The 16282-nt window shown below is 50.1% G+C and overlaps 1 protein-coding gene across 2 annotated transcripts in view; it reads right to left on the bottom strand.

Moving 5' to 3' along the window:
* Positions 1-10522, bottom strand: part of SLCO4A1 (solute carrier organic anion transporter family member 4A1) — a 73731-nt gene extending 63209 nt beyond the window's left edge. Inside the window, exon 1 of one of the 2 annotated variants that reach the window (XM_048495720.1) lies at positions 10457-10522. The gene's annotated coding sequence lies outside the window, so the exon portion shown is untranslated. Of the gene's footprint in view, positions 1-8804; positions 8885-10456 lie in introns of those variants that run through there. The other variant, XM_048495719.1, reaches the window with a different exon arrangement.
* Between the last annotated feature and the right edge of the window lie 5760 nt (positions 10523-16282).

The following is a 16282-nucleotide window of genomic DNA, read 5'->3' as shown; positions in this document are numbered from 1 at the left end:
CCACTAAAGGTGAGCAAATGTGCTGAATTTCTGAAGAACCACCAACGTTCTTTCCAGCCTTGCTAGGTAAGGTGGGAAACCACCAAGGGTCCTCTCCATTTGAAAGATGGCAAAAGATGTGGTCTCCTGCCTGCATAATTGTTCAGTCAAACTTCTGACCTTGCAGAGAGCGTGCATGAGCACACGCTGAGCCAAGATCATGGGACTCCATTTGAGAATGGATAGTGATTTCTCCAATGCCCCAGGCATGTTTCCATTGCAGACATGCTTTTATCCTCTTTTTTTTTATAAAAATGACATCGATTGATAATCATGTTCAGCAGCTGTGCTCTGAGGAAAGCTTTCTGATTCCAGAGAGGCAGTTTTGTGCAGTGGTTAGAGTTTCAGCTTAGAAACTTGGAGAGATGGTTCAAATATCTACCGTGAGGTTCAGGGGTTGACTTGGACCTTCACATTCAACCTAATATACCTCACAAGATGGTGGTGAGGGCAAAGCGGAGGATGAGGAGAATCGCAGCATCTGTTCTGAGCTTCTCAGAGGAAGAGAAGGATAACAAATATTGTGTTAAGGGTAGCTGGAAACCGGAATATTCGTGACGTCCATATGTTTACATGGTGGTCCAAAGAGAACAAGTCAAGTTTAGCAGCAGTTAGAATATGATAAAGACTGAAAGAGCTGAAAGGAAGCAAGACACAGTGGACTTTCCTAAAGCAACCAAGAGAAGACACAGTCTGTACAGAAGAGATTTTCTGCAGGTCTGGGAGACTGTGGAAGTTTCTGCATCCTTACCCACATGTTGCACCCACAAATAGGTCAAACCCCTCTGTTTACCTGATCGTATAATTATGGCCTAGTTCCCTGTCCAGATTAGAGGGCCACTGTTAGGCATAAAATTGTCAACTGGAGGACAGAGATCAAGGAAAGTGATGGCATGCTTCACAACATCGGAGATGCTGTAAGAATTTACCCAATCTCTATGGTAAAAACAATAGAGATTAGGAGAATTCCTAGAATGTCTCAGACACCATGATGTCAATCCTGGGTACTCACCTGGAAGTGACATCATGCATTTCCCACTCCCATTTTTGCTCCCACTGCACCACTGAACAAAATCAGGAGCCGAAGGAAGAATGAGACCAAATTTCAAAAGATGTCTGGTCTGATTTGAGTTCCCATTTCTTTCAGAAACATAGGCCCCTTCCGCACGTTCAAAATAATGCACATTCAATCTATTTTCACAATTGTTTGAAAGCGGATTTTGCTATTCCGCACAGTAAAATCCAGCAAAACATCATGGTATAAAATTCCATAAAATATGGTAAAACTATACATTATTTCAAATAATAACAGAAATTTACAGATGGCGGACAACATTTCATTCCATGGGGTTGGTCCAGATCAGGGGTCTGCAACCTGCAGCTCTCCAGATGTTCATGGACAACAATTCCCCTCAATTGGCCATGCTGGCATGGGCTGATGGGAATTGTAGCCCATGAACATCTGGAGAGCCACAGGTTGCAGACCCCTGGTCCAGATGGTATAACCAGTGGTGGGATTCTGCAGGTTCGCACCAGTTCTGCAGAACCGGTTGTTAAAATGGTGCTTGTAAACAACCAGTTGTTAAATTATTTGAATCCCACCACCGGAACCGGTTGTTAAATTACTTGAATCCCACCACCGGGTATAACCACAGAATAGAGCACAGGGTGAGATGGAACAAATGACAGAGACTTGTGTTTTCTTTTGCGAGAAATGAACACACGAATCTGTTTTCACACCCAGTTTTTCTGATCAGGCAGATTTTCCTCTGTTGAAACTAATGAAGTTCTCAATGTTTGTCTGGCCTCTATTGAATAAAGGTGACATACAGACAGCATGTCCAAATAAATGTCCTAAAACAACCTTCAGGGACAGCATGGGAAATTAGATCATGCCAAAACAACAAGCATAGCCAAACCAAGAAGAAAAGAAAATGGCCTCATTGGCTGCATTGGAGCAGCAGTGGCGTAGGAGGTTAAGAGCTCATGTATCTAATCCGGAGGAACCGGGTTTGATTCCCAGCTCTGCCGCCTGAGCTGTGGAGGCTTATCTGGGGAATTCAGAGTAGCCTGTACACTCCCACACACGCCAGCTGGGTGTCCTTGGGCTAGTCACAGCTTCTCGGAGCTCTCTCAGGCCCACCTACCTCACAGGGTGTTTGTTGTGAGGGGGGAAGGGCAAGGAGATTGTAAGCCCCTTTGAGTCTCCTACAGGAGAGAAAGGGGGGGATATAAATCCAAACTCTTCTTCTTCTTCTCATCCTGAGCTCAGCTACCAAGTTCTCACACTGCTTGGGTAGAATGCCCAAGAAATGAAAAAAAATATTTTGTGGACCATGACTATGTAGGTGGCCCATAATAAATCATGGGGGGGGGGGAGGGAACTCTCTCCCACAACCCAATTTCCTCAGATCTGCACATTTCCTTGGGCAGTTGACGTGAGGGAATCACCATGATAACATTCATGTTGCAAACTTCCAAGTGGGACTTGGAGATCTTTTAGCATTACAGCTGATTTCCAGCCTATAGAGATCAGTTCCCCAGCTTCGGAGGATGGGCTCTAGTCTTTATGCTCTGTGGTTGGCCCTCCAACTAGTTGGCCACTATGTGAAACAGGATGCTGGACTAGATGGACCACTGGTCTGATCCAGCCAGGTTCTTCTCACGTTCTTAAGAAGACCTCAGCCTTTATGCCCTGCTGTTGGCCCTCTAGAGCAGGGGTCCTCAAACTATGGCCCTCCAGATGTTCATGGACTACAATTCCCATCAGCCCCTGCCAGCATGGCCCAATGGTAGGGCTCATGGGAGTTGTAGTCTATGAACATCTGGAGGGCCATAGTTTGAAGACCCCTGCTCTAGAGTAACTGGTTGGCCTCTGTGTGAGACAGCATGTTAGAGCAGATGATCTGATCTGGTTTGATCCAGCAGGCCTCTTTTTATGTTGCTAGGAATGGGCTGGTTCAGAACATAAGAACATAAGAACAAGCCTGCTGGATCAGACCAGAGTCTGATCTAGTCCAGCACTCTGCTAATCACAGTGGCCCACCAGATGCTTTTGGGAGCTTTGGTTCTTTTGTTCTGATATGCCCCCTAGTGGGGATGGTTTTATGGATTGTGGGGCCCCATACTGGACTTTTGAGGGACTGGAGCACTTTCCTTATGAGGAGAGGCTGCAGCGTTTGGGACTCTTTAGTTTGGAGAGGAGACGTCTGAGGGGGGATATGATTGAAGTCTATAAAATTATGCATGGGATAGAAAAGGTTGACAGAGAGAAATTTTTCTCTCTTTCTCACAATACTAGAACCAGGGGGCATACACTGAAAATGCTGGGGGGAAGAATGAGGACTAATAAAAGGAAACACTTCTTCACACAACGTGTGATTGGTGTTTGGAATATGCTGCCACAGGAGGTGGTGATGGCCACTAACCTGGGGATAGCTTTAAAAGGGGCTTGGACAGATTTATGGAGAAGTCGATTTATGGCTACCAATCTTGATCTTCTTTGATCTGAGATTGCAAACGCCTTAACAGACCAGGTGCTCGGGAGCAACAGCCGCAGAAGGCCATTGCTTTCACATCCTGCATGTGAGCTCCCAAAGGCACCTGGTGGGCCACTGCGAGTAGCAGAGGGCTGGACTAGATGGACTCTGGTCTGATCCAGCTGGCATGTTCTTATGTTCTTATAAGAACATAAGAACATAATAACAAGGCTGCTGGATCAGACCAGAGTCTGATCTAGTCCAGCCCTCTGCTACTCGCAGTGGCCCACCAGGTGCTTTTGGGAGCTTTGGTTCTTTTGTTCTGATATGCCCCCTAGTGGGGATGGTTTTATGGATTGTGGGGCCCCATACTGGACTTTTGCCTAGGCCCCCAGAATCACTAAAACCACCTATGATTGCAGGGGGGGGGGTGTTTGTGGGGTTTCCATCTCTGATCGACTGTCGCACTCCACTGGCCCAGCCCAGTAAAATGCATATTCCCAGGCAGACTTAGCTCTGCCTGCGGTTCACCTGTAGGTCACCTACTCAGAAGGAAAAATTTAATCCTCTGGTGGTGGTGTCCCTCCCCAGAGGCCACGACCCCTTTTCATACCACTGATGGCTGCAGGATAGGTGAGAGACGGAGATGACTCATTAAAGACCTCCTTTGCATTCAGATTGAAAGCACCAGAACTTTGCAGCAAGATCAGTTGATGGGGAAATGAGTCATTCAGATGCGGTGAGTCTACCGTGCAAAGCCGGGCCCAGGCAACAGCAAGAGGAACATTAAGAGGAAATAATTGTGCTTGATATGTGATGGTCGGGAGGTTAATGGGAGCATTCTTTTAAGCGCTGAAAGCGTTCTCTGCAACACTCCCTGTTTTCCCCACAAGCTTTAATTGAGAACTGCGTCAAGCTGTGCACAACACAGTTAAGAACATTTTCGGGGGTAGCCTTCAGTTTATCTCCTCCTCTCCCCCCCAGAGGTGGGATCCAACAGGTTCTCACAGGTTCCCGAGAGTAGGTTACTAATTATTTGTGTGTGCCGAGAGGGGGTTACTAATTGGTGATTTTGCCACATGATTTTTGCCTTAGTTACGCCCTTCCTCTCAGCAGTAGCGTGCAGAACTTGAAGCAGTCTAGCAGGAGGTGCACCTGCGTGCATGGCAGCCTCCGCCTGCGTGCATTCGTTTCCCACCCAAGGACCGGCACAGCGGTTGCGTCCTTGCCACAGCCCTGCCCAGGAATGCTCCGCCCCTGGAATGCCCGCCCATGCCCCCGTCGTGCCCTGCTCCGCCCCATCGGCGCTACACCACAGTTTGAATCCCACCATCATGGGAACCTGTTACTAAAATTTTTGGATCCCACCACTGCTCCCCCCCCCCCTTAATTTGGGCTTATCAGCATCTTCAGTTCTGAGTAAAGATATGGAATCCTTCCTTAACAAACAGGTTGGCCAGTCCCCGATTTCAGTAAATAAATGTAGCCATTCCCCCCCCCCCCGCTCCTTCCCAGGAACAACAGCTGACGGCAAGCGTTGAAACTTTTTAACATGTATTGTCGAAGGCTTTCACGGCCGGAATCACTAGGGTGTTGTGGGTTTTCCGGGTTGTGTGGCTGTTCCAGTAGCATTTTCTCCGGACATTTTGCCTGCATCTGCGGCTGGCATCTTCCAAGGATCTTCTGAAGATGCCAGCCACAGATGCAGGGTTGTATGGCTGTGTTCCAGTAGCATTTTCTCTTGACGTTTCGCCTGCATCTGTGGCTGGAATCTTCACAGGATCCTCTGAAGATGCCAGCCACAGATGCAGGCAAGACGTCAGGAGAAAATGCAACTGGAACACAGCCACACAACCCGGAAAACCCACAACACCCTAACTTTTTAACAATTCTAATTTTGAAATCAGCCTATCAGCTTCTGTCAAATTCCCTCCCCCCATAAAACCCTTGTTTTTAAATTGAGGAGGGACGGACAAGAAGTACTGGCAGAAGTTTTTGTGCTATGGAAGCTTGCCGGGTGACACTGGGCCAGTCACATACTCTCCGCTTGACCCACCTTGCAGGGTCATTGTGAGAATAAAATGGAAGAGGATTTTTTGCTAGCAGTTTTTGCTCCCCATTGGGGACAACATGGAGCTATGAATGCAGTCAATAAAAGACCGCTTTTGTTACCTCTACCATTTTCTTTTTCCAGTTCTAGGCTGGCGTTGCCACGGGGAATTAAATCTGCATTCACCGAGAAAATGGAAGGGGGGGGCACAGCATCTGTGGAAGGGGGGGCAGTAGATCAGGGGGTTCTTATCTCACCTGTCTGCCTCCCTTGCAAACGTTGGCTGCTTTCATACAGACGGGATAAAGCACTTTCACAATCTCTTGCAAGATGCAGCCTTTCACCTACAACAGGGGTCTGCAACCTGCGGCTCTCCAGATGTTCATGGACTACAATTCCCATCAGCCCCTGCCACCATGGCCAATTGGGATTTGTAGTCCATGAACATCTGGAGAGCCGCAGGTTGCAGACCCCTGACCTACAAGTTCTGAGGCATTTGAATGGTGCGTGCACAGCCAACATAGGGAGACCCCAGCAAGGGGCTTTCGGGGCAAGTGAGAAGCTGATGCAGGTTGCCAGCGCCTTCCCCCGCAGAGCCTAGGGCAAGCTCTCAAACTGTGCCCCCCAATCTCTTGAGCCCCCAGTCTTCTCTTGGCCTGCCCACTTGCCTAGAAGTCAATTAAGCTTAATTTTAAAGCAGCCACAGGATTTTGGGGGGCAGCATTGAGGTTGGGGGGGGATGGTGCCCCCAAGCAACTGGCACCGAGGCCAAAAAGAAGAAGAGGAGGAGGAGGAGTTTGGATTTATATCTCTCTCCTGTAAGGAGACTCAAGGGGGCTGACAAACTCCTTTCCCTTCCCACCACGCAACAAACACCCTGTGAGGTAGGTGGGGCTGAGAGAGCTCCGAAGAACCGTGACTAGCCCAAGGTCACCCAGCTGGCAAGTGTTGGAATGCACAAGTTAATCTAGCTCACTAAATAAGTCTCCACACCTCAAGTGGCAGAGCCGGGAATCAAACCCGGTTCTCCAGATCAGAGTGCCCCTGCTCTTAACCACTACACCCCGCTGGCTCTCCTTTGGAGCCCTCCTTTGCCCCGCCCTCATCACGCACCTGCTGCAGAGCCTTCTTGAACGGCCTCTCTTCCAAGTACCGTCTTAAGCTTCCACGATCTGAGAAGCTAAGCTAAGGTTATTCCCAGTGGTGGGCTCCAAAAATTTTAATAACAGGTTCCGATGGTGGTGGGATTCAAACAGCGGCGCCACCGCACACACGCACCTCCGGTCCCTATTGGGCAGGGAGGTTGCTTTAGTAACCCCTTCTCGGCACTCAGAAAAAATTAGTAACTGCTTCTAGGAGAAAAAATTAGTAACCACTTCTAGGAGCAGCAGTGGCGTAGGACATTAAGAGCTTGTGTATCTAATCTCGAGGAACCGGGTTTGATTCTCCTCTCTGCCGCCTGAGCTGTGGAGGTTTATCTGGGGAATTCAGATTAGCCTGTACACTCCCACACACGCCAGCTGGGTGACCTTGGGCTAGTCACAGCTTCTCAGAGCTCTCTCAGCCTCACCCACCTCACAGGGTATTTGTTGTGAGGGGGGAAGGGCAAGGAGATTATCAGCCCCTTTGAGTCTCCTACAGGAGAGAAAGGGGGGATATAAATCCAAACTCTTCTTCTTCTAGAGAAGTGGTGAGAACTGGTTGGATCCCACCTCTGCTTCCAACCCAAAACACGTACCACCCATGCCCCTTAAGCATGCGACCCCAAACTCTTCTTACTCAATCAGCTTCCACAAATACTTTTAATTAAAAAAAACCCCTAAATTAAGGAAGATTGCACAAAGGAATGTTTCACAATAAGAATTGACCTCCCTTCCCAGTTTGTTTGCACTGTACTCAAAACGTGGCTGAACTGGTTGGATCCCACCTCTGGCTACACCACCTCGCCTTCCCTCCAGCATTTGAACTCGCCACGGTTTGAGACTCTGGGTCCACGGGGTGGGGTGGGGGGTGTTCATTACGCACCGCACAGCCCGTGGTGGGATCCAAAAATTTTAGTAACAGGTTCCCATGGTGGTGGGATTCAAACAGTGGCGTAGCACCAATGGGGCTGGGCGGGGCATGATGGGGGCGTGGCCGGGCATTCCGAGGGCGGGGCATTAATAATTTCTCTGTTACTGTAAAAAAACTCTGACTGTAAAAAAGAAGTTCCTAATTTCCAGCTGGTATCTTTCTGTCCATAATTTAAACTCATTACAGCAAGTCCTATCGTCTACTGCCAACAGAAACAACGACTTCTCCTCTAATTGACTGCCTGTCAAATACTTAATACTTTCAAATACTCAATTTTGTTTCTAGAAATCAAAAGAAGGAGACTTTCCTTAAACAAGGCACTTTACCATCTTTCTAAAATATGTTTTTAAAACAGCCCAACAGGGAGAATGATCCCGTTTTCTACCTTCGCTAACCAGCCACATAGGAAACAACAGGACTTTATGATTTTTGGACCTAATGAAATTTCTAACGGAAAAGCAGACCCAATTAGTCACCCCCTCTCGGCACACACAAAGAATTCGTAACTCACTCTCGGGAACTGGTGAGAACCTGCTGGATCCCACCTCTGCGCACAGCCCCCTCCCACGCAGGTTTACTGGGAAGCGGAAGTGCCGCCCACCCAGGGATGCTACAGATCCACGTGAAGGAATACTCCAGGGTGCTGTCTCTGGGTCCAACGCCAAGGGAGTCTCTCTCCGGCGAGACACCCTTTTCTTCTCCGCCCCCGCCCCCCAGATTGTCAGGAGGGCGCCCCCGACATCAGGACAAGAGCCTCCTTCTCTGAATGGCGGAGAGCTGAGAAAGAGGGCTCTGTCAAGGGGCGACTGCAGGTGCTTGACCGGGAATAACCCCAGACAGCAGCACGCCGGAGACGCCCACCGGCTGCCCCCGCCCCCACCACTAGGCGCGCCTGCCTCCCCCAACTCGCCGCGCTTCCACAGAGCCACGACGTTTCCCCCTCCCTCCCCGAGCCTTATCCCTCGCGACCCCAGGATCGCCACCCCTCCCGCCCACCCAGCAGCTCCCAGCGGTGGGAAGGCGCGGGCTCGAACCGGGGGCTCCTCTTCGCCTTCCCACGCGGGCGAGCCGCAGTGAATTCGGATCGCGGAGCTGCGAACCCGCCCTCGGTCTGAACGCGCTGCCTTTCCCGCATTCGCCTCGACCGAAACCGGGGTTCGAACCCGCGGTGGCGATCTTGGTCAAATTTCTCTGGTCAGCTTCCTTGCCCGCCTCTTCCCGAGCTCTGGTCTCCGGCCGTTCGCCATCCGCGCATCCTCCGGCCAGCCTTGATTTCCCCCCTCCTCTTTTTGGCACCCTGGCCCTCCCAAGCAAGGTCCCCCCCCCCCGCCGCACCCAGAACATCCACCAGCTTGTGTTTAACAACATCCCCCCCCCCCCCAGACAGACAAGGGCGGTGTCGGATCCTCAAGACTTGAAGCCCCCAGAAATCCCTTTTTTGTCCTCTGGGCGTTGGAGCGGCCGAAGCAAACAATTCACCATTTACATTATTATTATTATTATTATTATTATTATTATTATTATTATTATTATTATTATTATTATTATTGATGATGATGATGATGACCAACGCCCAGAGGCGTTGTTGTTGTTGTTATTATTATTATTAATGATGATGATAATAATAATAATAATAACAATTAATTTACATACTATTACATACTATTACATTATTATTACATTATTATTAATATTATTACATTATTATTACATTATTATTAATAATAATACGTTTATTAATACTACATACTATTACATTATTATTAATTATGATAATAATAATAATAATAATGATAATAATAATAATAATGATGATGATGATGATGATGATGATGATGATAATAATAATAATAATAATAATAATAATAATAATAATAATAATAATAATAATAATAATAATAATAATAATAATTCAATTTATTAGATCGTCCTACATACTATTACATACTATTTACATGTTACCGTTATTATTGTTATTATTATTAAGGACATCACAGCCCAGCAGGCGCCTCCCGGACCCAGCCCGCCCGTCCATCTCCGAGCATGGGGCGAAGTCAGGCCCAGAGAGGGGGTCCAGGGCCCCCGGACCACTCCGTTTGGGAGGGAAGCCCTGCAGATCTGGGCCAGAACGGAACCCAGGAGGAGGTTCGACTCCCTCCCTTTGCTCGCTCTCTCCGGAGGGAGACCCAAAAGGGGGACACGGGGGCGTTTGCATTTCTCCAGCCGTGCCTCGCCGGGTGCTGAATCATGTCGGGGCCGCCCCGGGTCTTGCCCGGCTGCTGCGCTCGACCGGACGCGCATCCCGTCCTCCCCCGGATTCGGTACCTTCCCAGACGCAACCGCGGGGCTCCCCAGCAATGCTCGAAAGGAAACGCCGAGGGAGATCCCCCGCGCTCCCTGCACCTTTCCCACGGCGCAAAAGAGCATCTCCTGCCCTCTCTCTCCCTCCAGCCTCCCCCCCCCCCCAGGTCCCCCAATCGCTGGCAGAATATTCCATCCCGTTGCTCGCTTTCCTTCCACCCCCTTGGCTGCCCCCTGCAGCACACACCTTCAAGCCGGTCGGGCCATTCAAGTGCCTCACTGGGTGTGTGTGTGGGGGGGGGGGGGGAACGCGGGAGAGCCCCCCCCCTCGATCCTTCCCATTTGAGCAGCCAGGCAGGTGCATCAGCCTGCGGCCGCATCTATTTCTCACGCCCCGGCACTTTGAATGGGGAAGCGCCGCGCCTTTGGCAGAGGGCACCTGGCATTGTCTTGCAACCCCCCCCCCCCCGGACAAATGTTTTGGACTGGATCCCCCTCCCCATCCCGCATGTACCTGTTTTGCTGGGGAGGGGCTCCTGCAGATGCGCCTTCTCTCGTCTTCCATCAGTTTTCCCCCCCCGCTCGGCTCCCCGGCCCCGCCCTCCCATTCAGCTCCTCTGTAATCCCACCCACCTGCCCTGAGTGGCGTCCCGTCAAGCCAACCCCCGGCGCATCTGCGGTAGTGGCCTTATTTCAACCCAGCCAATCAGCCGGAGGACCGGCGCGCACCTTTCCCCCCCCCGCCGCTGACAGCCACCTGGCGTGACCAGGCAGGCCGGCTTAAGGGAGAGGCAGCCCGGCTGGAGTGGAAACCGAGGCGGGGGGCTTGGTGGTGGGGGGGGAGGAAAGGGTTAAAGAGGAAAGCCAGGAGGTGGGGGCGGGGGTGAGAAAGGAGAGGAGAAGGGGGAACGGCATGAGAGAAAAGGCAAGGGGGGTGGGGGAGGAGAGGAAGGCAGAATAGATGCTCTGGGTTGGCGTGGAGGTGGGGGTGTTTAGGTCCAGTCGCTTCCGTTCATGGAGACCCTATGAATTTTGGTCCTCCCAAACGTCCTATCCTGAACAACCTAGCTTGGAGACCTCTTCCGCACATGCAGAATCATGCAGTTTGGAGCCATTTTCGCAACGGTTTGCAAGGGGACGTTGCCATTCCGCACAGTAAAATCCAGCTGCAAAGTGCATTGAAAGTGGATTGAAAGTGCATGATTCTGCACATGTGGCTTCCTTTTTAGTAATGGTTTCCAGCCCAGGGTACATGGGCCCCCAGGAGTGTACAGCTAGAGCATTTGTACCCCATTTGTACCCCCATATTATCAAACCCATTCAGTATTTTTTCACATGCCCCAAATAAGCATGATAATATGGGGGTACAGTTTCCTGGCAATGGGTTTTCAGAGGGGTTCGTGCGTGAAACAAGGTTGAGAATCACTGCTTTACGGAGCCAAGTCACGTTGGGTCTTCCTCTTTCCTTCTTTCCTTCCGACCTTCCACTTTTCCTAGCATTATTGTCTTTTCCAGTAAGTCCCGTCTTCTCCTGATATGTGGCTGAAAAACAATCGCCTCAATTCAGTCATTGTAGATTCTAGACCTGATTTGATGTGCACGTGCGCGAATTATGTGCCATCGAGTTGCTCCCAACTTCTGGCAGCCCTATGAAATTACCCCCAGCATGTCCTATTGTTTCATTTATGTTTATTTATTTTATTAGGTTTGGGCATTGCCCTCCAGATTTGTTTTAACTTCTAGGGAGAATTCGGGGTTGACTTAATCTAGAACCCACTGGAAGAGCTCACCCTGTCAGCTCCCCTCCCACACCCTATTTCAAAGGAAGTTCCTTATATACAAATTGGATTTTTTGGGGGGGGGGCACAAGGGAGGGAGGAAGTTCCCTTTGGGTTATCAGAACTATAATTTGCATCTGGAACCGGGTCCGTCTTGCAGATGTGCTGATCTTCACAAGGCCCAGCCCTTGGCTATTAGATGCAGGGGCATGATTTTGCTGCCTCAGCAATCCTTTCAATTCATGCTGCCGCATGTGCACAGCCCAATTCAGTGTCCGTATTCCCTGTGGAGGGCGGAGTCCACCCCCCCCCCCACCTTCCTCAAACTTGGGCATTCAGATTCTTTTCTTTCTGTAACAAATGAGGAGGAGGAGGAGGAAAAGGCAGAATGGATAATAATTTCCTGTTCTGGCCAAGAACAAAACTAAATGTGCCCAAGGGCACCAGTATTTATTGGGGGTGGGGTGGGGGGTTAACTGCAGCTGCTATAATCCATTCCAGCCTGCTGGGAGAAGGGAGGGAGGGAGGGAAAACACAATGGCATTATCATCCAAGCCTGAGAAAGGGACAGCGTATAATTTCGGGCCTTGGGGGAGTCATGGCTAATAGCAGTGTGGGAAGCAGCCCCCCCCATAAACACCCATTAAGAGGTCCACCTCCTCCTCTCTGCCCCCCCCCCTTTCCCAGGGATTTGGGCTTCTTGTGATGCAGAGGGGGATACACAGAAGATGACAGTTCAGACGAAAGGTGGGTCATCTGGTGTTCTTGGTAGGGTTGGCCACTCCATGGGGAGTTTGGGGGTACACCCACAACGTGACCTTCCCAAGTGGTTCCCATGGCTGTAATCCCCCCCCCTCACGCCCCTCACTACACCACTGGGAAAACCCATTGCAAAGCAAACAGCCACAAGGTAAGCACCGTATGCATAAATGGCTCTACAGTCCACCTTCCGCGGCACCTGTTTTCCCCAGTGAAATTGCACTCTGTTGGACAGAGGTCAGATGTAACCTCAGGACATTGCCAGGTTCCCCCAGATTAGAGTACACCAAGTTCATGTTCCTCAAATCTCGGTTTCCTACACCTGTGTCTGGACCCAAGGTCAAAAGTCCCGACTTCTGGCCAATCCAGAGGGTTCATACCAGTGGTGGGATTCAAACAATTTAACAACCGGTTCTGGTGGTGCGATTCAAATAATTTAACTGGTTGTTTACAGGCACCGTTTTAACAACCGGTTCTGTCGAAGTGGTGCAAACCTGCAGAATCCCACCACTGGTTCATACTTTCTGCCAGTTACTCAGGTTAATGTTGGATATTCTTATTTCCTTTGAGGTGGCTTCCAAGACCAAGGCAGGCAGGGAGGGAGGGAAGGAAGGAGGGAAGGAGGGAAGGAAGGAAGGAAGGAAGGAAGGAAGGAAGGAAGGAAGGAAGGAAGGAAGGAAGGAAGGAAGGAAGGAAGGAAGGAAGGAAGGAAGGAAGGAAGGAAGGAAGGAAGGAAGGAAGGAAGGAAGGAAGGGGGGAGGGAGGGAGGCAGGCAGGCAGGGAGGGAGGGAGGGAGGGAGGGAGGGAGGGAGGGAGGAGGGAGGGAGGGAGGGAGGGAGGGAGGGAGGAGGAGGAAGGAAGGAAGGAAGGAAGGAAGGAAGGAAGGAAGGAAGGAAGGAAGGAAGGAAGGAAGGAAGGAAGGAAGGAAGGAAGGAAGGAAGGGGGAGGGAGGCAGGCAGGCAGGCAGGCAGGCAGGGAGGGAGGGAGGGAGGGAGGGAGGGAGGGAAGGAGGGAAGGAAGGAAGGAGGAGGGAGGGAGGGAGGGAGGGAGGGAGGGAGGAGGAAGGCAGGCAGGCAGGCAGGCAGGCAGGCAGGCAGGCAGGCAGGCAGGCAGGCAGGGAGGGAGGGAGGGAAGGAAGGAAGGAAGGAAGGAAGGAAGGAAGGAAGGAAGGAAGGAAGGAAGGAAGGAAGGAAGGAAGGAAGGAAGGAAGGAAGGAAGGAAGGAAGGAAGGAAGGAAGGAAGGAAGGAAGGAGAAGGAGAAGGAGAAGAAGAGTTTGGATTTATATCTCTCTCCTGTAGGAGACTCAAAGGGGCTTACAATCTCCTTGCCCTTCCCCCTCACAACAAACACCCTGTGAGGTGAGTGGGGCTGAGAGAGCTCCGAGAAGCTGTGACTAGCCCAAGGTCACCCAGCTGGCCTGTGTGGGAGTGAATTCCCCAGATAAGCCTCCACAGCTCAGGCGGCAGAGCGGGGAATCAAACCCAGTTCCTCCAGATTAGATACACAAGCTCTTAACCTCCTACGCCAGGAAGGAAGGAAGGAAGGAAGGAAGGAAGGAAGGAAGGAAGGAAGGAAGGAAGGAAGGAAGGAAGGAAGGAAGGAAGGAAGGAAGGAAGGAAGGAAGGAAGGAAGGAAGGAAGGAAGGAAGGAAGGAGATTGGAGCAGAAGAAAGCAAGCAAGCTGAAAGGGGTTTCTGGGACAGGCAGTTCACTTCTTTTCATTTTGCTGGCATGTCTTCTAGGAAGTTTCACTGAAGTGGCAACCTTCATGTCACAATGTGACCCAATTAATAAAAGCTGGCCTAAAAATCCCACAGTAACTATTGTGGGAAAGTACAACCGTGGACCAGTTGCAATCTAATCTAATCAAAGGCCTGCCAGTTTGTCGGGCTGATCGTGTCAGTTTCTCTGGCTGCAGGCTCTGAAATCCTCCTCATTACTGACAGGCTGTGATGGGATTTCTGCAGGTTTCTACTAGAGTTGCCAGATCCGGGTTGTGAAATACCTGGAGATTTGGGGGCGGGGCTCGGGGAGGGTGGGTTTTGGGGAGGGGAGGGACTTCCATGAGGTTATAATGCCTTAGAGTTCACCTTCGGAAATGGCCATTTTCTTCTGTTGAACTGATCTGGGTCACTTGGAGATCGGTTGTAATAGTAGGAGTTCTCCAGCCCCCCCCCCCCCGGAGGTTGGCAACTCTAGTTTCTACAGAGGATGAATGATGCTTTGGACCCCGTTTGGGGTCAATGAAATCGATCAATCGAATAAAAACACACAATTGAGAAAGAAATGTTGTTTAAGGCGGAATGGCCATGCCACCACGACACAAGGGGATTCCAACGTCACATTTCTCTGGTAAGACAAATACAGATATGGAGGGAAGTAACTTTTTTTTTCTCACTGGACAGTTCTACCACCCAATTCCACTCACCGGGACGTTTTTTAATAATCAAATACTAACTTTCAAAAGGAAAAGGAGGAAAAAAAATCTGTCTGGCTCTAATACAAAATTAAAACCTCTATTTTTAATAAAAATAATTGAAACATTTGTATGACAAACCCACAACTCTTAATACAACATCAAAAAACAATCAACAATACCCAAAAACAATACTAAGAGGTGAAGTCTCTGTAATGAAGGTATCATTTTCAGAGAGATCCACCAATGGTATAGGTGTGAAGGCAGTGGTGGGATCCAAAAATTTTAGTAACAGGTTCCCATGGTGGTGGGATTCAAACTGTGGCGTAGCGCCAATGGGGCTGGGCGGGGCATGACGGGGGCGTGCCCGGGCATTCCGGGGCGGGGCATTCCTGGGCAGGGCTGTGGCAAGAACGCTGCCCCGGTCCTTGGGCGGGAAACGAATGCACGCAGGCGCAGGCTGCCACACACGCCGGTGCCCCTCCTGCTAGACTGCTTCAAGTTCTGCGCGCTACTGCTGAGAGGAGGGGCGTAACTAAGGCAAAAATCGCGTGGCAAAATCACCCATTGGTAACCCCCTCTCGGCACACAAAAATAATTAGTAACCTACTCTCGGGAACCCGTGAGAACCTGCTGGATCCCACCTCTGTGTGAAGGATGCCAAGTATCTGATACCAGTAAGTTAACTTCAGTGGATAGGCTTCATATACTCATAGGTAGAAGCACATAGTATCAGGACGATGACGAAAGAATTCTTGAATGGTGGTCAATAGAAGGTGGAAGTATTGACCCAGTACTTTCGACTGTAACGTCTTCCTCGGCTACTTTAGTCAGAATCATTAATCACGAGAAACCAAAAAGAGTCTAGCTCATACAAAAAAGGCTCCATGTCAGGACTTCAACCAAATGCATACAAGGATGCTAGAAAGTAAGATACTGAAGATTCACAAGGTCAATGCAAAATGGACTGTAGTAATGCCCCATTTTTTCTCTCAGTGGGATCACCAAGTGGCTGACAGCCATCTCCGTTTGACATTCACAACAACCCTGCGGTGTGGGTTAGATTGAGAGGGTGTGATGGGCCCAAAGTCACCCAACAGATTTTGGTGGCAGAGCAGGGATCTGCTCTGAGACCAGCTTTACCGGGGGGAGGGACAGAATGATTTCAAGGGGGTGACCTATTCCACCCCCCCAATTGCATGGCTCCACCCCTTACCCCAGCATTATGACTCTCTTGGCAAATAAAGACTCGGGAGAATCACGGCCAGCTCTGCTTTTAAAAGATCGAAGCTGACTCCCTTCTAATTAAACCATTTTGTTCTGGCACAGAAAATGTCAGCAAACGTGCATTCTGAAATCACTATATTCCCCCCCACACCTTCTTCAA

This window comes from Sphaerodactylus townsendi, linkage group LG05 (assembly GCF_021028975.2).
Source record: "Sphaerodactylus townsendi isolate TG3544 linkage group LG05, MPM_Stown_v2.3, whole genome shotgun sequence".
In the NCBI taxonomy this organism is placed as follows: domain Eukaryota; kingdom Metazoa; phylum Chordata; class Lepidosauria; order Squamata; family Sphaerodactylidae; genus Sphaerodactylus; species Sphaerodactylus townsendi.
Note: the sequence above shows the minus strand (reverse complement) of the source record. Positions and strands in the feature narration are given on the sequence as shown.